The sequence below is a fragment of the Myotis myotis genome, unplaced genomic scaffold (assembly GCF_014108235.1).
Source record: "Myotis myotis isolate mMyoMyo1 unplaced genomic scaffold, mMyoMyo1.p scaffold_m19_p_7, whole genome shotgun sequence".
Lineage (NCBI taxonomy): Eukaryota > Metazoa > Chordata > Mammalia > Chiroptera > Vespertilionidae > Myotis > Myotis myotis.
In genome coordinates, this window is record NW_023416379.1 from 7,111,552 (window position 1) to 7,134,558 (window position 23,007).

General features: G+C 40.8%; 1 protein-coding gene across 1 annotated transcript in view; it reads left to right on the forward strand.

Moving 5' to 3' along the window:
* Nucleotides 1-4,470: 4,470 nt before the first annotated feature.
* The window catches only part of IPCEF1 (interaction protein for cytohesin exchange factors 1), a 144,221-nt gene continuing 125,684 nt past the window's right edge, over nt 4,471-23,007 (forward strand). Inside the window, exon 1 of the mRNA XM_036316679.1 lies at nt 4,471-4,645. The gene's annotated coding sequence lies outside the window, so the exon portion shown is untranslated. The remainder of the gene's footprint in view (nt 4,646-23,007) is intronic.

Below are 23,007 nucleotides of genomic sequence, written 5' to 3' on the forward strand. Positions count from 1 at the left end.
GACTGAGAAGTCAGTGACAAACTCCTGTGATTTGCCTTCTGAATTGTGGCAATGTAATATCATGAACATGACTCGTGTGGATTACATGTGAACTAACTGACCAGAGAAATGGGCTTTCTTACAAAACTGACACATGTGGTGGAAGCAGGTGAAATCCAGTCAGCATAACGCCTGGCAAACAAGGACTGAGGTAGCAGATCCCAGATTTTAGAATGTGTTGTCTAAACATTTTTTTCTCTCCTCCAAATTCAATATCTATCATTACTGGTTCTTTTCAAAAAATATTTCAGCAAACTAGAGGCTCCCTGTGCAGGTCGCTTAGAATCTCAGAGGATCCACTCCGAGGTCAGGAGATTGGTCAGAGAGGTATCGCCACTCTGCTGAGGATGAGTTCTGAAGATGGAGGGAGCTGGCAGGGTTGGAAGGAGGACGTGGGTCTGAGGAATATTAGATGTAGGGTTAAAGCGATAAAATTCAGTGACTTACTTGTGAGGGTAGAGAAGGTTCTGGAAAATCTAATGTCCTCCCTCCCCCTACTTTGGCTCACTCAGCTGGTGTCCTTAACTGAACTAAGGATAAGGATGTGGAGGACATATCATAGCTTATCATAGCTCACATTCTGGATGAGGTCCAGCTACTCATGGGATATACAAGCAAGTGTATATTACACACACTAAGTCTCCCCCAGTAGATTGTCGGTAGGCTGAGTAATGGCCCCCCAAAGAAGTCCATGGTCGAATCCCTCGAACCTGTGACTATGTTATTTTACATGGCAGAGGGGCTTGGCAGATGTGATTAAGTTCAGGGTTTTGAAATGGGGAGATTATTTTGGATTATGCTGGTGGGCCCAATGAAATCACAAGGGTGCAACAGGAATGTAGAAAGTCAGAGTCAGGATCTTCAAAATGTCCCTTAGAGGGCGGTACAAGCTCAGGGAGAACCACTGAGCTGATCACCAACTGGCTGACCTCGTGAACCATCTCTCATTGTGTGGACTGTCATCCCCTGCCTCATCTCTCTTGTCAGGGCTGGAGCATATGCTATCTCCTCTGTGAAGCTGGTCCAGCCAGCTTCATCCCTTCCACCTCTGACCTCTCACAGCCCTGTTTGGCGTCAGTCCCACGTCATCTACCCTGTGCTGCCTCCTGTTCTCCTTGTCCCTTGAGTCTCGGAGCTCTCCTCCCATCCCAACTACACAGCCCTCAGGTTGTGGCCCAGTGTCCTGCCCATCACCACTCAGGAAATACATTCCATAAATACATGTAGAGAAGCAGGTAGGGGTTTTATATGGATTAGTGGACCAGGTGAAAAAAGTTTCAGGCATAAATTAGAGATGAGGGATGTTACATGTGTTGGAGACAATATATATTTTTCAAGAAAAAAATCTTGAGTATTGATATATTTTCATGTATAACATTAAAATGTTCCCTTTACTGATTTGCACTGGCTGGGGCTCAGGAAACGACTTGAGTTATTTGTATCCATGTTTTGCCGACATAGTCCCAAATCCGTAGCACAGCTGTGTGTTACATGTTCAGAGTATGAACGTAAAATGAATCTCTTGCTTCTGAGCGGGTTGGTTCTATCTGAGTTTAAGGGATCTGACAAATTCGCCTGAGCTAAGGTTCACTAGTGAAACTTAAAGTCTCTCTCTTAGAAGAAATGACAATACAAGAGAATAAAACACCTTAAAAACAGGAATAAAACTGTAATGATGGCATGACAGGTGTCGGAGAAAGAATCAGAGATGTCTTAGGGATGGTGTTGAGGGGCTCCTGGCATGCCCCAGATCATAGCTTTCCTGGAGATGAATTATGTTCCTGGATCTTAGAGCATAAAATTGTAGCCCTCACAAGTAACGTATATGTAAGTACCAGTTAGGCACAGGGTCGTTTCCTGAGGGCCTTGCACTAGTTCATCAGGGGACAAATTTAGAAAATGACCAGTCCCTGCTTTCCAAGAGCAGAGAGTCCAGTTAGGAGCCAAATGTACAAACAGGGCAGCTGCCTAAGATGCAGGGCCTAGTTCAAAATGCAAATGGGGCACTCCTCCACAGAGTAAACATTTCAAAAACGTAATATCAGAGTCTTAAACCAAGCAGGGATCCTTCTAAGGTCAGGACTTGAGAAGGCACAAGAGGCCTATGCTTATAATTACAACAGAAGTTGATCATGTTTGTATAGAGGTATGTACAGAAGACTGTGTGAGCACAGGGGGGAGTAGCTTAGCCTCTGCTAAGGAAGTGACTGGTGGGCTAACCCTTGAAGGATGGACAGCTGGGGGCTGGGTGATCCAGGCAGGGGAGCTAAGGGAAAGCAGCTCTCCTGGGCTACCCTCTGCACCCCAACCTGCTCACAGCTTCCCACTTAGTTCTTCTGTTTTGAATCCTTGTCATTTCCATGCACCGTGTTCACGCTCTTCTTTCTTTGTCAATTTCAGACATTATCTGTTGACGCCAGGAACAAGAGATGAGGCTGTGGCTCCCCTGAGAACTCCCTCATCTCCATCCTCCTCCCATTATCATTAAATCTTCAGTTTAGTGTGGTCAGTTACTTGGGTAACCTTGGAAACGATACGCTTACTCTTGGCTGCTTGGCCATACAGTATCTCCAGACTCCTCACCTTCAACCTCTCCTACTCCCAAATTTTCTAGTGCTCTCCAATGGAACTTTCTGGACAGTTTCCATTTATTTAGAGAATTCCCCATAAGGTTGCGTGGGGGCGAAATGGCTGTGAAGAGGCTGGACCAGGTTCTCCACCAAGGTGTCCTTCTCCCTGACGGAAGGCCGTGGCTCTCTGCTGTCCTTCATCTCTTACTCCTCTCCGTCATCCATCTTCCAGAAACCTGTCAATATCTCTCAAGCTCTAATTTTCTCTCTCCAACTTTACTCCTGTTATTGTGGGTTTATATATTTTTTATACTTTTCCTATCATTGAGATGATAGGAAAAGTATAAAAAAAACAATATGTGATCAGTTTATCTTGAACTGCAAGTTCAGACACCATGAAGATTATTCCGCTTCTATAAATCAGGTGATGATGCTTTGAGAATTTAAGTGACTCCAATCCTGGCCCCATCATTGTAAATAACATGCCCTCTGGGAATGTCTTTGAAGATGGCATCTAAAAGCCTGATGAGAAACAAGGCCCTGCGATTAATGGATTAATGTCACAGAATACCTTTGATACCATCTAGGACTTCGGGACGACTCAATGTGAAGACAAGAGGAGGCAGCCCTTCCCAGAGACAGAAGTTGATCCAATCAAGAAGCCACTGAGGGAACTTTCATCTTATTCCTCATCAAAATGCCTAGCACCTTCTTTTAACCCTTTCACTTGTCCACAGATTTATTTTAATTCTTATCTTCTCATGAAATGAATCTAAAGGAAATGAGAGGAAGTATGAGACCAGAGACTGAAATCGTTTTTAAACTATTATCTAGTCTCCAAAGGAAAGCTTTTACCAAACAGGAACTTCGTTATGTAGTCTCTTTCTCTGCTCCCCAGCAGCATTGCTTGTTTTTAGCACACTCGTCATTGACATGGGGATGGCGAGGTGTGGGGTATGCTGGGAGGCAGGCTATGTTTAATCTGTAAATTTAAAAACTTCTGGAAGAGCAGAGGCACAAAACAAGGCCTACAAAAGATGTTCCTGTTGCTTTTGAAAAATGCTGCCCTTACATCTATTGCCAGTTAAACTGCCAACCAAGTAACACTGGTTTCTGTCAGCTGTTGTCAGCACATCTTCAAATTAGGAAGATCTAAAGTCAACTGAGCTATTTCCTTCTCTACCCAGAGTGACCCTTTCTCTTTACCCCCAGTTGTTGGAGACCAGGAAACACACCTTCCATTTGCCCTGGTCCAAGCAGTTCACTTTACAAAGGAGGGATCTGCTTTTCTACCGTGTGGGGTTGGTGGGGGCTACAGGCAAGGAAGCCCTGTCTGGTCACTCTTAGGAAAGAGCGGATTCATTGAGCATCAAGAGGAAAAAGCCAGTGTTGGGAATTCTGATCCTAATGGGATAATGATGAATGTGACAAAACTCCTTGAGAAAAGTCTACCTCGGCTTGTTTTGAGATTTTCTCATGCTTTTCGTTAGGTGAAAAGTTGTTCTTTTTATTGAAATGGCTTCAGCCACCTTCCAGATTCTAGGCTTAAAAGAGGTTGATGATAAAAAGGTGGCATTTCAATGAAACACACCGAGAACAGCTTTGCAAATGACCTCACCCTCCGTGCCTGGGAGTGAACACCTTTGCCTGCAAGACAGGAAAGCAAAACCAGCAATGCTCCATACACGTGTCCTGGTAATGAACACACACTGGGTCATGTGTAGTGACCAAGGCAGTCAGACAGATAGGATGTGCCTGCTTTGCATGGATTACGTCCTGCATCTTGGAATCAAGGTCAGGTTCAGTGACAATAAGAAGGAAGAACAATACAATTGGGGAAGTGGAGATGACACTTCCCCTTCTTTCGAAAGAGCTTTACTCTCTGGTCAGCTTCTAATGGCAGTCCTGTGTACTCGGAGCCTCTAGAGGTGTGGCTGCTTCGAGTGGAACCCTCAACCTTTGCCTCAGAGGATTATGAGTTTTCTGACTTCAGGGAGAAAGAGCCAGCTCCTGGATTTACTGTCTTTCTATTGCATGTAAGTATAATCACTTCTTGGCCGATATATGAGAAGTCATTGCTTGGCATTTCCAGATGATAAGACAGTTGGTACCCTCGCACTCTGCAGAGCAGTGAGTTCTACAGTGTGACTCCTGGGATGTGATGCTTGTGCAGCTCTTTATAAACCTGCCGCTGTGGGGTCGAGGGCTAAGGGCGCGCTTACAATCTCTCAGAGGCCTGAAGGAGAGAGTTGTGTGCTCACTCTGCTTTCCTCTGGTTCTTAAATGGATGTTTTGTTGACAGCTGCTTGGACTGCAGACCCTGGGTTTGATTTAGAAAGAACAATGCAGCATCTGTTTGGGTCCCGAGGAGTTCATTTGGGGTGACACTCTGTGGCCGCCCTCCTTTGAGAAAGTGTCCTCTTTGGGGAGAATCCCCCTTTGTATGTAGGCAGCTGGAGGGGATTTTTACTTTTAGATAAAAGTCACAGGCTTGACAAAATATCTCTTTATGAAAATAAGACTTAGGTGATGTTGGTTTTTGTTTCCCTAGGGCACCTGGAGTGCTTGTTTATTTTGCTTGTGTACATGTGACAAAAATTTAACTGTGGGAGTCAGAGTTATAACCCATGAAGGCATGCATCCTTTACTATAGTAGTGGATTTTGTTAGTTTCTGAGTGCTCCTAATACTGTCCTAGGCATTGTACCATCATGCATAGTGTCTGATTCCTCTATAGCTATTTATTTTACATAGAAAACAAACGGAAAGAACACAGGTCCCCTCTTGCTCACATCATGCAAGTGACGAAGAAAAGGACTTCAGTTTGTGCATTTGTTGATGTACTCATTCTTTAACGTATTTTTAAGATCCTTTTTTTTCTTCCTTTATACATCAGTGTTTTTTCTGGAGAGGGTTCATGTACAAACTATTGCAGGCAAGCTGCATTAAGCAAATACTCATCATCTGAGTATGAAAAGAGGAAGCTCTTTCCTGTGGTGGCTCGCTGTGGCAATGAGCGATAAGAAATTACTTCATGACTATTGCCTGAGACTTTCTTTTTGACTCGCGTATCCTTCTTGAACAGCTCACTTCTGCTTTCCATCCATCGTGGAGGCTATGCAGTGGGAGCTGGCAACCCAAGCACAGACTGACAGTTTGCAAGCAGGTTAATATAGCAAGTGGTGTGTGAGAGCAAATCCTAAAAAATAAGTTTTGTGAGGTTGGAAAAGATCCTGCACATTGGGATTACTGTACTCTCAGCCCTCAGAACTGTGCCTGCCACAGAGTATGCTCTCAGTTGGTATTTGTTGAATGAGTGAATGATTGGGATTGTGCATGAAATGCGTGTGGTAGGGTAGCCTTTGCCTCATCTCTGGGGCCTAAAAACTTAAGGAAACGCAGGTTGGAGAAGATCAGAGTGAAGCAGGAGAGGAGGAGAATATGAAAGTGGGAAGAGATGAAAAAAGATGATGAGAATATGGTGGTGAAAGTGGAGGTGGAGGTTGTGGTCGAAGTGGTGATGATGGAGGTGGTGGTGCAGAGTTGGAACTGGTGGTGGAGGTGATAGTGAAGGTGATGGTGGTGGAGGTGGTGGAGATGGTGGCAGAGGTGATTGTGTTGGAAGTGGTGATGATAGAAATGGAGGTAGATATGATGGAGCTGGTGGTGAGGTGGTTGTGGTGGAGATGATGGTGGTGTGAAGGTAGTGGAGGTGGTGGAGGTGGTGGAGGTGGTGGAGATGGTGGCAGAGGCAATGGTGGAGGTGGTGTTGGAATTGTGATGACAGAAATGGTGATGGTGGTGGAAGAAGTGGTGGTGAAGTAGAGGTGATGATGAGGAGGGCAGTGTGATATAGTCAAGAGAAAACAAGCTTTGAGTTAAACACATCTACTCAAAATCTGCATTTACCATTGACTAGCTCTATGACCTTTGAACCTATAAAGTAGTGATTATAATAAGTTGACCTTTTTGTGTTGTTGAGAAGGGATTGGAAATATTAGAAATATGATTGATTGCATAGTGCCTGCCATCTCATGGATCTTCATTAAATGGCCGTTATCAATATATTTTCTTCAATTTTTAAATCACCACAGTCAGACTTAAGAATTTAACCTCCAATTTATCTTGTCTTCTTTGTGCTTTTTGGTATTTTCTAAATTTCCTGAAATGAGCATTATTTTTGAAAAGGATCATTTATTAAAAATAAATGTTATAAGAGATTGACCAAAGAACTTACATGCATATATACATAACCCATGGACACAGACAATAGTGTGGTAAAGGCCGGGGTGGGGGTGAAAGGGGGGTTGAGGGGGTCAATGGAGAGACAAAAAGGGAATATCTGTAATACTTTCATAAATAAAGATAATTTTAAAAAAATAAGAAAAAAAATTAATGTTATAAGCCTAATTGTCAGTATGGCTAAGCCCATGGTGGTATATTTATATAAAGGAATAGTATCAATAAAATTATGTTTATGGAAATATTATTAATATTAATACTAATTAAAAGAAGCAGAAACACATTTTCAACTATGTAAAAATATTGTAGAGAAGCAAGATTGAGATAAATATGTTAAAGTGTGAACATATGATCAGTGGGTTTATAGCTGATAGTTATATTGATCTTTGTATTTTCCTATTTTTTCCAGATTTTTTAAGTAATGGAGCATATCAGGACTATCTTAATAATATGAAAAAATGTTGAATTAAAATCAGGGAACCATCTTTTAATTTTCTACCAAAAATATAACAAAGGTAGCTTTTTAGTTATACGGTGCTAAAGTTTGTGGTTCATTTCAATCTAAAAGATGACACTTATGACTTATGCTATATTCTTTATGGGGGATACCCTTTGAAAGTAAGACAGGTGCAAAATCATGTGACAGCTCTAAAGTAAAGGGATGCAAACAAGGTCCCATCTGGGGCTGACTGGTCTAATTAGTTCCTAGAATCACACAAAAGTGGGTTATTTTCTCTGGACGATTTATAACTGTCTGTAAACCGGTATTGAATGACTTTATAGCAAGTTCAATAGTCAATTCAATAGTTAAGAGATCTAAATTAAATTTAGATTTGCCAGCATAAGAGTAATTAATTTTATAGGGAATTTTGACTTATCTTTATCATCTTGGTATAGATGGGGAGAGATGAGAGAAGCATTTTTCTGGAGTTGAGAAAGAATTCTTGTTGTTAGGACCTTGGCCATCCCGCCTCACCGTGCAGCTTGTCACTATGATAGAGTCCCTTATCAGACACTTAACCGATATAAAATATTTTGGCTTGTTGGTATTGAAACATATCTCCTATCTTTGTCTTAGATATGATCAAGTGGGAGATAGTTGATAGACAAAGAGGCAAAAAGATGTGAGCAAAAATCAGGACTCCTACACTGACACAGATGTTAACATAGAAGTAGTCAAAAGTGGAACATTAGCTAGTTTAAACTCACCCAAATTACTAGAGTAGATGAACTCTTTCAAAAAAATCTGAATAATAATAATAATACAATAATAATATATAATAATAAAAGCATAATATGCTAATTAGACCGGACGTCCTTCCAGACGACCTTCTGGACGAAGCCAGGGCTGCCTGGGTCTCGGGTGCCAGAGGGAAGCCAGTGCCAGCAGCCAGGGGAAGGAAGGCCTACTCTTGCATGAATTTCATGCATCAGGCCTCAAGTAATAATAATAAAAGACCAGATCTTCAGTGAAAATTAGTTAAGATTAGAAATGAAAGAATTAATTAAACAGATCCAATCTTATGCTCAGTGGTAAAAACCAAATAACCCAGTGTGGAATATGAATTAAAATAGAAATAGCAGTACAGTGGACTTTGAATAGATAATCCATAGCATTTTCTGAATATTTCATGTGTGGAGCACTGAGTAAAAACCAGTGATATTGTGAATACTTGCTATGTTCCAGGCACTGTAATCAGCACTTTTATTTTTACTTGAACAGTTCTCAAAGCCATCACGTCTCAAAACAGCCCTGGGAAATAGCACTGTTGTTATTTCCATGAAGCTAAAGCTAAGGGAGGTCAAGTACTCTGTCTGAAACCACCCTGCTAGGCAGACAGAGATGGGATTCAACCTGAGGTCTTTGTGTGTCTCCCAGCCTGGGGCCTTAACGACCATCATACACAACAGATTTTCTTATATAAACTAGGGATTTGAGGCCAAGGATTGGGAGACAAAGGGTGAGTATGAGCAGATTCGCTTTCTACTTGGAAGTCGTAAGTGACATTCCTTTCTATTGACTTATTGAGGAGGTAGTGGGAAGGAATTCTTCCTTCTTCTCAGGGAACTTTCTGTGTCCTCACATGATTGCACATATGTGGTTGTCAATGTGGCCAAGTTCTTAGGCGGCTCAGTGGCGTAATGTGGGGAGTGCTTCTCAACCAGCATGAACAAAGGGGTTGGGAGGGGCAGTGGCATTCATGTCTCTGAATCATCCCTGGAGAGTCCACAGCTCAGTCAAGATACGTAACAGCCCTGTCATCACAAGGATCCCTCCTAGTGTCCTTTTATAATAATGCCCTATTAAGTTTGAAGACGTCCAGGTTCTATGTTGAGTGTCAATGGACCCACACTGACACTATACAATAGGCTCTAGTGATTCGTGGGAGCAGCACAGATCTAGGTGTGTGGACCTGAGGGCTCCGTCCAGAACACATAACAGCTGTGTGTCACCAAGCAAGGCACTTACCTTCTCCACACTTAAGGTTTCTCATCTCTAGAAGAGGAGGTTAAATCTGCCTAACCAGTATGGTTTGTTGTTCGGACCAACTCAGATTAGGTGGGAATGCTTTGAAGAAGGTCAAAACAATACAAACCAATGGGGCCTTCTGTCTTTGCACCTGCTCCAGTTTCTTTCCAGGTAGAGACTCAATTGGCAAATAAGAGCTTTACTGGCAGAAGAGGATTAGATTAAAGGTAGTAGGGGGTGTTGTGGGTTGACTTGTCTCCCCGACACCCAAGTGCGGAAGTCCTAACCCCCAGTACTTCCGAATGTGACCTTGTTTGAAAACAGAGTACTTGTGGATGCAGTTAAATTAAGATGAGGTCACAATGGAGTGGGCCTTTAAACCAGTGACTGATGTCCCTATGAGAAGTCAGGCCTGTGCAGGCAGAAACACAGTTGGGAGAATACCAAGTGATGATGGAGACAGAGATTGGAGTTAGGCAGCTGTAGGCCAACAAATGCCAAGGAATTGGTGATGAGCACCAGACGCATAAGAAAAGGCAAGGAAGGATTCTCCCCTACAGGTTCCTGAGGGAGAACCCCACCCCCCAACACCTTGATTTCAGATCTCTAGTCTCCAGAACTGTGACAGAATAAATTTCTGTGGTTTTAAGCCACTAAGACACTAAGTTGGTGGCATTTTGTTACTACAGTCCAAGAAAACTAACACAGAGGCAAGAAAGATAAAAATAAAAAGTCATTTTAAAATGCTAGTGACAGACTCATCTCTATTGCTGGCAAGCACTTCTAGGGACCAAATCCAACATGACTCATTGCTCTCACTGTAACCTGTGACACTGCGCCGCCAACAGTAGAGTCACTTCATCATTGAATGGGGATGAATAATAACACTAAACAATGAAACACATTTACAAAATGAAAATCAGGCTATTGTGAAATCTATAAAAGGGCATCCTTTCATAAAATGAGTCTAGCTAGGGATTCCAGATTATTATACCAATGTGGTCATTTGCTAGATATGGAACATTAGTGTCTATGGGGGGGGGGGCGGTGTATAGTCTCCCTTAAATTGCATATTGAAAGAAAACTTTAAATATTCTGAATTGGAAAATGATGCACTGTGATGGCATTTGGTTCACACATAAAACCGAAAACTCCAATTGAAGCATACAGCAAATGGAAACTCCCCAGTTAATGGAAACGGGTCACTTTAGTGGTTTCAGTTATATAGTTGTTGATTCCTTTGATGCATAAAGTTAGCCTGGTACCTGCATAGCTATTTTAATGGCAGCATAAGTAGCTAGAATTTCAAGCACACTCTTAGGTTTCTCTGCAACAAAAGAGTCTCTTAAAACCCTCTTTTAGTGGAGTTTAAATTACCCTAATTCCTATCACCATAATTATCCCTCGCAGAACAACGTTCCTTTTACCAGGAGGACATCATTGTGGCAAAGACAATTCATTTACTCTGCTCAAAACTCAAAACATCTTTTTGCTCCCGCTCTTCATTTTAATTTTCTTTAAACTCGTTATTAATTTTATTTAATCTCTTTCAAAATCACAATAGAAATTTGTGACCAGATAGATTCTTTCAAATTTGAACAGGGTACAATTTCTTTTTTCCCAGACGGTCATGAAAGAAAATAATTTCTTAGGAGTCTTGTGCAATGCTCTTGAATATCAGAGAGGAGAGAGCATTTAACCATTTATAGGCAAATTTACATATTGATATCAAACTTTGGCCTAAAGTACAGACCTCTCAGAAGGAAAGAAACGGGCCTGACTCGACTTGTTCCCAGAAGTCTCTGTTTCACATTGTTCACTCCTGTAGAATACAGTTTGGTGTAAGGTGTCACGACTCACCCAGAAGCCATTGGACTGCACTTCCACTAAGTCACGTTTTAAGGAAGAAACCTTTAATTCTTTTCAAAACCAAGCCAATGGCTATGAACATGTAAACCATACTTTTTGGGCTTTTAGTTTATGATTATTCTGTTTGCAGAATTCAGAGCACAGCACAGGATGGGGGAGGTTTGCAATAGTCCTTATGGTCTGATGATCACATGGAGTGTCATTACTTTCATGAATATGTTTGAAGATTCCACTTTAGTAAATGAAAGGTTGCAACAGGAATATTTTCTGCATTCACTTACAGTGCAGCGCAGTTATAACAACCTTGTTCTTTACCACCTGCTCAAAGCCTGAAGCAAAATATGCTCAAGTTCCTTATTTTCTGGTTCCTTGTTAGACCACACATCCCTGCCTCGCTTACCATCCTAACAAAACAAGCGAAGGATTGCCCTCAGTCAGGAGGGGGAGTGAGTGTTAATCATATGACGAGTGCCCAGTTTTGAATATTTGAACATTCAACAAATGCCTACTGAATACCAAATATTTTCCAGGGATTTCGTTGCGAGAGAGCAGACGAGAGCATCCTTAAAGGTCCCTTGTAATCATGTGAACGAATAACACCTCTCCTGGGTTAGCCTCGGTTACAGCCATTCCCTCAGAGAGCAGGATCTGAACTGGAAATCTTGGTCAAATGTAGCCAAGGCTTTCCAGCTGGAGCTGGATTCCCCCTAGAACACAAGCTGCTGAGATAGCCTGCGCCTGGATTTTCAACTTGATTAATCAACTAGAGCTGCTTTTGCGTAGGCAACTGGGACTTGAGAGGGAATGGTCCAGCAAGGTTTGAGCGAGGCACTAGAGCACGGCTTAGTTTTATTTTGTGAACACTCACAGCATTCCACAGTTACGTACAAGTCAGTTAGTTGCCTTGACGGGCACGCCAGCTATTCTGAGCCCGGACGCCAGCGCAAGAAGACAGACAACCAGGGCCTTCGTCAAAGCAGGGTGAGTGAGCAGAGCACCAAGGCTCGGTGAGTCCCTCCAAGGTCACTCTGCTTTCAAGTTGCGGTGTCCCCGTCGTAGCAGAGTCCTAGACACAGGTGATAGTCATCTCCACTTTGCATGAAATATTTACTCCTGTGTGCTTTGTGTCGGGAGCAAATTAGCAAGCGATTTCTCTCTTGATCCTGGACTGAGTTCAGGCCTTGAGCACCACTGTCTACTCCCCACGGCCTCCTGTTTCTTACCATGTGGACGTGAGCCTCATGCCAATGGAGGGAGGCCCCTGGGCGGGGAGGAATCCTCAACAGTGCTTGGGACTTCCTAGGCAAGCCTTGGAGAGAAGGCAGAAAACAGGGCCCAAGAGGGCTCCTCGTTTCTGATTATAGTTTCTCAAACAGGCTGCACAGAGAAGTTTCACACGTTAGCATTTCAGTGTCTGCCTCTTAGGGATGGGCCAGAAGAAGGCTGTTTTCTCAGAAGTCTTTTTCTAGACTTTCTCTTCGTTTTGTTTTATTCTTTTGAGAAGGAGACCTCCTTCTAAATCCTGTTCACGTGGAACCTCTGAGCTATGATCGCTCTACAACCTACCAAGGGCGTTTGTGCATGTTTTCCTATATCGATGCAAAGATTCTGTGCTGTCTGTGGGGCCGGGGAAACTAAGGCTCGGAATGGGTAAGTGGCTTGTGCAAGGCCATGCTGCTAGTGAATGGCTGACTGAGGCTTGACTCTGGCTTACTGTTTCTTACAGAAGGTTTGCCCCCTTCGGAGTATTCTAGTTCCCGGCCTTTGTGAATAAATTGTCTCTACTGATTTATCACCTGGGTAAAGCGTGAATTCCAGTCTAATCATCTCAGTGTCTCACAGCCTGCTCCATCCCATCAGGCATGTGTTCTGAGCCTTACAATTGGGTGTTGGGAGGCCCCTGCTCACCTGTCATGGAGGCCTGATGCCGTAGCTTTCTCCATAGAACCCATTTTAGTGAGGAGGGCCTTTAGACTCCACTGACTCTAACCCTGCCACTTTCTGGATAGGGAAGTGAGGTCAAAGAGACTTTGTGATTGCCCAAATGTGTACGGCTTGTTAGAGGTGATGCTCGGTTCTCTGCCTAGACTTAATATCAGACTTCTAGACTCCCGCCACTGTAAAATCTGGGTTAAAAGAAATACATTCTTGGAAGGGAAAGGCCTTTTCAGTTGTTACGAACCACTAGCACCCGTGTGTGGTTTAGCCAATCAAATCTTTCCAGCAGAGAGCTAATTTGGATTCCCAAACCATCTGGCCTACTTGTCTCATCGCTTTGATTCGATTAGTACCTAATTTAGACCCTCTAAATGTTAATTGCCCAACAACAAAGCCTGCATCATATCTTTCTGAAGATTCTTTCAGCTTTTCTCCTGTAAAAGGTCCTTCTATATAATGAGATATTGTTCTCTGTGTATGAAGATGGTAGTAATTTACTTAATCTCATCCTTCTTCTCTCCTAATTAATACTCTCTTCTGTGAAGGCTGCATATACAGCATGCTGGGGTTGAGGGAGGTCTGTGACCGAGGACAAAACCTTAATGAATTGTGTTGTTTGAGGCTCCAACCCATGACTTAGTTTCCGTAACATTCTGAAGACCATCAGGAAACGAAGCTGATCTAGTTTTGGAGGCTCTGAATAAGAGAGAGGCCTGTCCTTCTACAAGACAGGAGTTCATGCTGGCTTTTCCATTAGATCAAATTTATTTCAAGTCTTTCTAACCACAGTTCCCTCCAGGGTTTCCATCAGGCCTTCTTCAAGGTCAGCTGAGCCTTGAGATGTTGTAAGACGTTTGGGGGACCTTCTGGTCACACAGAGCTTTCCTGACGACTTTTTATGACCCTATAATACACCTGTTTTACAACAGAGCCCCTACCCAGTCTCACTTTCTCCCTTGAGCCTCCCTCATTAAGTGACATCTTCTCCTGGGCTCAGAGGGCATTTGTACTGGCTTCCTGCCTGGTGGTTTCTCCAGGGATTTAAAAGTCTGTACAAGACCCAGGTAGGGAGGGCACTCCTAATTGGCATAGAAGACATGAACGTTCAAGCAGCACCTCTACAAAATGCTTGAGCCTCCAGTCCCATTGACCAGAGGAGAGAGTCTCCCCAGAGTTTTCCAAGATTTTTTAATCAAAAAGTTTTAAACGCACACTCACACAAACGACCAATTTTAGCTTCTTGATGTACTGCATTTAGACTGTCAGATAGAAAGTTGTCATTCATGGGCTTTCCCCAGATGGTGAATTTGCCTCAGAAAAAGTTATCAAGAGGATATGAAGCATGAACATGTCATGGTCCTCGAGTTTTCAATTGAATTGGACCTACATATGAATGAATGAATTTGTAGCAGGGTTGTCTTGGTGGGAACTGCATCCTTTACATATGGAAACTGTAGAAAATGTGGTGTCAAACTTCAGGACTAAACCAGGTCCTTGGTGACCCTGGGAGCCTTGGAAGTAGGGACAGTGATAAAAGCCAAGAGATCATCAGAACTTTGGAAGACCAGGCTCCATGGCAGAACATACTTAATGAGGGGCACTGGAGGAGAAAATTCTTGGGTTGCCTTTCAAGTTGCATCCAACCAAACTTCCTTGGACAGAGTGTTAGTTGAAAGAGAGGCTATCATTTTATTCTTTATATTTTTATTGTTTTGGGAGAGGGAGAAAGAGATAGAAACATCCATGATGAGAAAGAACCATTGATTGGCTGCCTTCTGCACGCCCCACATGGGGAATTGAGCCTGCAACTCAGGCATGTGCCCTGACTGGGAATCGAACTGTGGCCTCCTGGTTCATAGGTCAATGCTCAACCATTGAGCCACGCTGGCCGGGCCAGAGGCTATCATTTTAAAAGTCCTGTTGGTATTCTGTTAAAAGCAAGGTTGTTTCCTATCACATTTTGATTTGGGGGAGTGGTTTGAATTGGATCTCTTGTCCCATTCTTAAGACAACAACAGCCGGATTTTGCATTTGTTGTTATTGGGTATAGCTGAGCTCTATCACAGAGGATTATCCTTATGAGGGAGTAATTTGCTGGGTAGTATTGCATTTCAATTGTTCTAAACTCACACATACTTAGTCTTTTCACTTTCATCTTGCCAGAGGACCAAGAGTGTGCTCCTTGTGACAGAGGTATGTTGAGCTGTATGCTTGCATGTGGAAGCTTCATGTTAGCTGGTAGCTAATTAGAATTTTTACAGCACAAATTCCAGAATGGGGCCAGGAAGTCCTTTGGAGTTTAATGAGAGGAAAATAAAGATTCAAAACTGAGACATCCTGATTTGAGCTCAGATGATAATTTCCCCTGATGTCAGGAGAGTTGTTCTTTTTTGTCATTTGCTTCTTCAGTCTTTCTTAACACAAGACTGGCTATAGAACTTTCCTAACACATGTAGATACAGATGTTTGACAGTCAAATGAGGAGGGGCTCCATGAGAAAATAGTCCATTTTCTTACGTGCATGCCTGATATAGGAAGTCATGTCAGAGCCGTTAATGTGAACAATTACTTAAAAATATTACTCTTAGTTGATTTTTAAAATAGTAATTTTTAACCTTTTTCCCGTTTCCCAGAAAAATTAGAACCTAAACTTAGATGTGTGTGTGTGTGTGTGTGTGTGTGTGTCTAGTCTGGTGTCTAGGATTATTTCTTTGTGTCATCTTATGAGACTGATGCTCAGAGGCCTTGAAAAAGAATTAAAGATTTTTTCTTCCTATTCATACGGCACCAGTCAGTGTTTTAGGTTGAGTAGCACTTCATGTCACATTAATTAATCATAGAACATACACTGGAATTCAGTAATAGCTGATTATTATTTATTTGACTGTGTTTCAAAGCAATAACATTGAATGCTTCCATTGCTTAACTTTTCTAAAGTGAGACCAAGAATCTAGAATAATGAAGAAGAATGGAACTCATCTGGTCTCAACTCTTAGATTTTAGACATGAGAACGCTAAGGCTGAAGAGAAGCTAAGTCTTACGTGAAGTCACAGGCTAACCTGCATCAGAGGAACGAAAGAAACAGTTCTTCAAAAGTTAAGCAAACTTCTTCATCTAACATGCTAACGTAATGTGATATTGCAATATTGCATGCTAACATGCATTGTTCATCCCAAATGTGGGGAAGTTTTTAACTGTGGAGAAATTCAATAAGCAGCGTTTCCCAATTCACTGGCTAAGTAACCCCTTTCTGACAGAGCATTGGGCAAGCCTAGTGTTCACCAGCCATACTTGAGAAATATTGTTCTTTAGCTTACCCAATCCTTTAGCCCAACTATTGTATTTTTTATAAGCGAAACAGCTGTAATTTTACACTTTGTTGGCATAGTTCTAAAGCCACATAGAAATGAGAACTGAGGACACTGATGGAAATCATATGCATATGGATAACAGTAAAAGACTTTGGGATTGCTGTTCGTCCTGAATCTTCAGGACATAACTTAGATTTGAATCCTAAAATAATGAAATAAGTGGTAAGGGAGAGGCTTATTCAATAAGTAAACCATAAAATGAAGGCATAGAGATTACAAATATTTTGTTGCAAGGAGAAAAATATTCTTAAATTATATGGATACATATGGAGGCATGAACCACGGACCTCTTTTTGCTTCTTCTCACTCAACAAGGCACATCCAAATTATGATGAAGACAATTGTGTCAGTTCCAAAGAATGTGTTTCTATAGTTACCATTTTCTGTAAAACTAAATATATTCACTTATATATTTTTAAAAAATCACATCCAAAGAAAACATTGTTGTTACAGTCAAGACTGTGCAGACTGGTTTCATTTGAAACTTTTGTTTTTCCTCCCCCAGGGGCATGTTAGAGGACAGAGGTTTACCTTGGTCACCCAAACTGTATTCCCAGCACTCACCATTGTGATTGGCACAAAGTAGATGCTCAGTAAATATTTTTTGACTAACATAATTTAGTTTATTTTATCAAGTAGTTATGCTTTATTTTTGAAAAGGTAATGCAGACATACATTTAAAATTTTAAGCATTGTAAAAGAACATGCAATGGAAAGTCTGGTTCCCACCATAAAATAACCACTGTAACCAGCTGGTACAATGTTCTTCTAGAATGTTCTATAAATATTTAAGCATGTATACTTTTGTGTATATATAGATATACACATACATAATTATTTTTACAGAGGTAGAGATAACAATCTATAATGCAGATTATTCAACATCTTGATTTTGGCCCCACTTAAATGTCTATCTTAATGACAGATATCTTGAGAATTGCCTTCTGATAAATGAAATTTATCTCATTGACATTTTACTTTTCATCTCTTTGGGACTGAGGTTGATATGTCATATGTTCTAAACTATTAGAGTTTAATTTCTATAAACTGCCTCTAAGTTCTTTGTTGGCTTTTCTATTGGTTTCATGGTCTTTTATAACTGATTTGTAAGAGGTCTTTATATATTAAGGAAATGAGCTCATTGTCATATGTGTTGACATACTTTTCCCAGTTGATCATTTTGTCTTTTGACTTTAAATGGTATTATTTTCTGTGCAGAAAAAAACCCTTTTTTATGTAGTCACATTCACTAATCTTTTTGGAATTTGTGTTTGTATATTGCTTCTAAGAGCCCTTTTTATCCCCTCAAAGAAATAATTTTTTCTGTAATTACTGATAATAGTTTCATTATTTTATTTTATTTTACATATTACGATATTTGTTTCACCTGAAACTTATTTTAATGAAAGATAGTTTTATTAGATGTCTTCCACATGGCTAGTTAGTTGAATAAGCCACATTGCTCCTACTGATTTGAAATGCTAACTGTTGCATAGTCTAAATTTCAATGTATTTAACATTCATTTAAATTTTTTAAAAAAAATTAACATTGTTAGTGTGGAATATTTCAAACTTATAAAAGTAGATAACAAATATCAGTGAGGAAGATGACTTGATAGGCAAGATTTTTACATTTTTGGCCTTATCTAAGCCTAGAAACTTTTATTTCTTTCAATCTAGCAACTTCACCTGTATAACTTGGAAATAGCAAGGGTGTGTGCGTGGATAGCAGGTATATGGGTACTCTCTGTACTTTCTGCTAAATTTTTCTGTGAACCTAAAATTTCTCTAAAAAACCAAAAGTCTATTAAAATAATCAGTGAGATTTGTGCGGGTCTGATATTATGACCATATTATTGGCAAAATTATTTTTATGAGAAATCAGGAAGTTTGGTACCTGTCCCATAGTAGTTATTCAATAAAGATTGCTGTATGTTATATTTCATGATAGAATATATCAGAAATTTACTCAGTTCTTCATAAAATTTTATATGAAATTGGAGAACCCATTTCAGGACAGAAATTGCCACAAGGGATCCACCTATACTCAGGATTAGTAAACACTATTAAAATCACTGGACATAGCCACCTGACCAGAGGGCTGACTCAGCTGTTTTACCCTGATCAGTCAGCATTCCATGTAAATGAGATCTTGTTACTGCCCTGTTTATAATCCTCCACTTAGATATGTTGTTTCACATCCTTCGCCTGAGCCTATAAAGACACATGTGGTCTGGCCCCAGCCTACCTCTGACTTTAAATTTCCTCTCAGTCACCCTCTTCTAGCCACCCTGGTCTTCTGTTTCTCAAATTTATTGAGATTAATCCCATACTAAGATGTCCCCCCCCCCCCCCGCCCAAATAAGAGACCAGTTTTATTGTGATATAGTTGATGTTTAATAAATAAAACATTTAAAAGTATACAGTTTGATAAGTTTGACCTATCTACAATCATGAAGCTATCATCACAGTCAAGAAAATGTAATTCTTCTCTGCAGTCTTTCTTATTTTCCACATCCTCAGGCAGTCTCTGATGTGCTTTATATTACTACTAGTGCCCCGGTGCACGGATTCATGCACATTGAAAGGAAATTATTAGAAGGTGGCTGTGGGGTGGGACTGGGTGAGAAGGGCAGGACACGCCCTGGAGCCAACCTCCTGTGGCCCCTCCCGGCTGGGGCGGTGCTGAGGTTTGAAGGGCATCTACAGAGTGAGTGGGATCTCTCTGGCAGGTGGGGTCCCTCGGCCTGGACTGTGGGGATTGGACCGCAACTGGCTCTCTGACATCCCCTGAGGGGTCCCGGATTGCGAGAGGGTGGTTCTTGGGTGACACCGCCCCGAATCGGGCTCCCTCCTCTCTGGTTCCAGGATGCATCACCCGAGAACCTGCTGCCAAGTCACTGCAGCTTGGCAGCTTCTGCGTTGAGTGTCTGCCCCCTGGTGGTCAGTGTGCGTCATAGCTACCAGCCGGTGGGACAGTTGGACGGTTGCTTAGCCTTTTATATAGATAGATTGTTTTGTATTTCCTAGGATTTTAAGGAATCTTTTTTTGGTCTGGCTTATTTCACTCATTATAACTATTTTGAGACTCATCCATGTTGTTACATATGTCTACATTCTATTTAATTTATTTATACAATGGAACAATTTTCCATCATATGGGTATACCATAATTTGTTTATCCATTTTTCTGAACAATATGGTCTTTTGATCCATGGACATGGTATATCTCTCAATTATTTAGGTCTCCTTTAGATCTTCTCTCAGCAATGCTTTACAGTGCAGAGATCTTGCCTGCTTTTGTTATAATTATCCCTAAATATTGTTCAATGGTATTATAAAGGGAATTGTGTTTACATATTATTTTCAAATTAAGTTCTTGCTATTAAATAGAACTATAATTGCATTTTATGCTAATCTTTTATCTTGTGACTATGCTAGATTCAATGATTAATTCTAATGTTGGCTTTTATTTTAAGATTTGTTAGGATTTTGACATGAATTTTTAGGATTTACTAAATGACATTTGGGTTTTAAAAAATAATTAAAAAATATATATTTTTATTGATTTCAGAGAGGAAGGGAGGGGAGAGAGAGAGAGAGAGAGAGAGAGAGAGAGAGAGAGAGAGAGAGACAGGAGAGAGAATCATTGATCAGCTGCCTCCTGCACACCCCATACTAGGGATCTAGCTCACAACCCAGGCCTGTGCCTTTACTTGGAATTGAACCGTGATCTCATGATTCATGGGTCAATGCTCAACCACTGAGTCACACTGGCCAGGCTGCTGTTACACTTTTTAATCAGTGTGACAGGAATTAAGTATATTAAGGGTCATTTAAATTCTCGTATACACCAAACAGTTTCTTAGAGCAGGATTTTTAGACTTCTTAAGAATGAAGCATTTCTTCACTGCTGATGTGGCCAGTTGCACCCATTTTAGTCTCTCTCCTTTCCTTTTATCTAGTCACTTTTTCCCCCCAGAGTGTAATGAGCTATGAATGGCCAAAAAAGAATCAAGAATAGGACAGAAAAAATCAAGGTCTTGAATTAGACACAAACTGGAAAAATAAGTCTCCAAATTGTTGAAAAGAATTATTCCTTTTACTTTTGTTTCTTTGATACATATGAACTATGGTCAGTTTCTAGGATTTATAATTACTCAGGAGTTTTTGTTTTTTGTTTTCATTCTTTTAAATTTTGCTTTATTTGCCTATGATAACAACATACAAATAACATGAGAAAACAGATTTGTGGCTTGAAACCCAGAACAACAGAATGAAAGTCAGATTAGATCAATTTATTTTAACTTAGTATTTTGAAGAGAATATTCTCATGATTTAATTATGCTTTATATTTCTGGGAAAATGTCTGAATTTAAAATACGATTGACTTCATTTGGTCGGGGGAGAGTTAGAACAGATGTTTGTGTTGTGATTTGAAATGTTGGGGACCTGGAAATGACGACCCCTTGAAAGCCAGGAATGTTCTGTCTTTGCATTTGGCAAGCCCGGGCTTGAAGTTGGGAGCCTGAAACAGACTTCACACTTGTTTGTATCAGGGGGCACTTTCTTCAGATGCAATCTTGCTAACCTTGGCGTACACTCCCAAAGCCAGTTGTTGCTTTTGGAGGCTTTTTTAAAATTTAAATTGGCTATTTCCCCCTTCATCTCTCAATTTTATTTTGTGCTCACACACTGATAAGAGGAAGATATGACCCATGCTTTGGTTTGGCTTGGGAAGTAGTGATTGATAGCAGGAGAGAATCCTGAAGCCAGAGAAGGAGACAGCCTGAGAGGGGCATCTTATCTTCTGTTTTCTTTACATAGAAATGTCTCAAGACAAGAGTAAAAACAATGTTTGGGACAAATATAGTAAAAAATGTTTAGTGGGCACATTTTCCAGTCGTGTGATGATGAGAAACAGATGTAGATGCTGTTAAATCATGTCAAGTATGAACTGCCGGTGTACCCCGTGTCTATGTGCAAATATGTAACTAGAATAACAGTCACACGAGAACTATGGAGTAATCTTGGAAGCAGGAAGCCACAAATTATATGTCTGAAATTTAACATGCATAGCTTATGAGTCCAGATAAGTAAAACCAAATGAAGAGACAATGAAAGTTTTATAAATAGTTCATATTTTGGGTGGGGGGTGGGGGGCGCGGGGAAGAGGAAGAATCAGCAGGTTTAATTATAATCAGAGCACTAAGAACCACATGATAGACATTTAGTTATATATTTAAATCTAGAATGTATATCCACTTACATAGGAAAAATTACCGTGGAGTCATAGCGTATCCTTAATTAGGTTCTAAAGTCAGCGTGTAAGGCAAACATCATCTGTATTCAGACTTATCCTTGATCCTCGCCCTGGAAGGCACTGGTGGGAGCCATTCGTAGTTCTACTAACACAGCTAATGTAGGGACAGATCCCTATGTCGTCTGTAGGGTCTGGGTAATGAATGAGGTGGGCTTTAGTTTATGGGCCAAATGGGGAAAGAAAAGGTAATTATGGTCACAGGAGCATGTTGCATGGAAAATATGTATCTTTAAAACCTGAAGCACACTGGGATTGCAGTCAGGTGGAAATGAAAACAGATTTGCATTTTCCATCTCGCCCGTGTCGGGGGTTTATATTCCTTGAGGGGAGGCATAGAATGAATTTGCCCTATTGTATTGCTTTATATGTTTTCAGGTTTAATTTTCATTTCAGCAAAATAATATCGTCTCATTGCCTTTAATGCTTTAAGTTACTTCACTGAAGTGCAGTCTCCATCTAGTGAAATGCACAGGTTGTAAGCGCTATAATTCTGAGTTTCGACAAATACGTAGATTCGTGTAACCTACACGATCACCAAGATGCAAAGTGTTTCCCTTCATGCCCCATCATCCTCCCTCCCGCCACCCTCTCAGAGGCAACTGTTCTGATTCCTTTCTCCGTATGTTCACTTGTGTTCCAGAACTTTATATCGTGGCCTGTACTATTATGAAGTTGGCTTCTTTGTTCAGCATAATGTGTGAGATTAATTTATGCTGTTGCATAATTATCAGTAGTAGTAGCAGTAGTAGTTTATTTCTGTGTATTGCTGTCTATTCAATTACATGGCAGTATCACCATTTGTTTACCTCTGTTCTTGTTGATGGATATTTGGGTCGTTTCTAGTTTGAGATTGTTATAAAGACACTATGGAAATTCATGTATGAGTCGCTGTGGATATGTTTTCCCTTCTCTTCAGTAAGTACTATAGAATAGAACTGGTGGGCATAGGGTATTTATGTTTAACTTTGTAAGAAACTGCCAAACATTAAAGAAACTGATTGTAGGCTTTTACACTTCTGCCCGTAATGGTTGAGATTTCTGGTTGTTCCTGATCTTGTCAACATCTTTTAAATGTTGCCATTATCATGGTATCTCACTGTGGTTCGGTACATTTTCCTAATGATTCACTATGCCGAACACTATTTTACTTGCTTACCGGCCATTTGTACATCTTTTGTGAAGTAT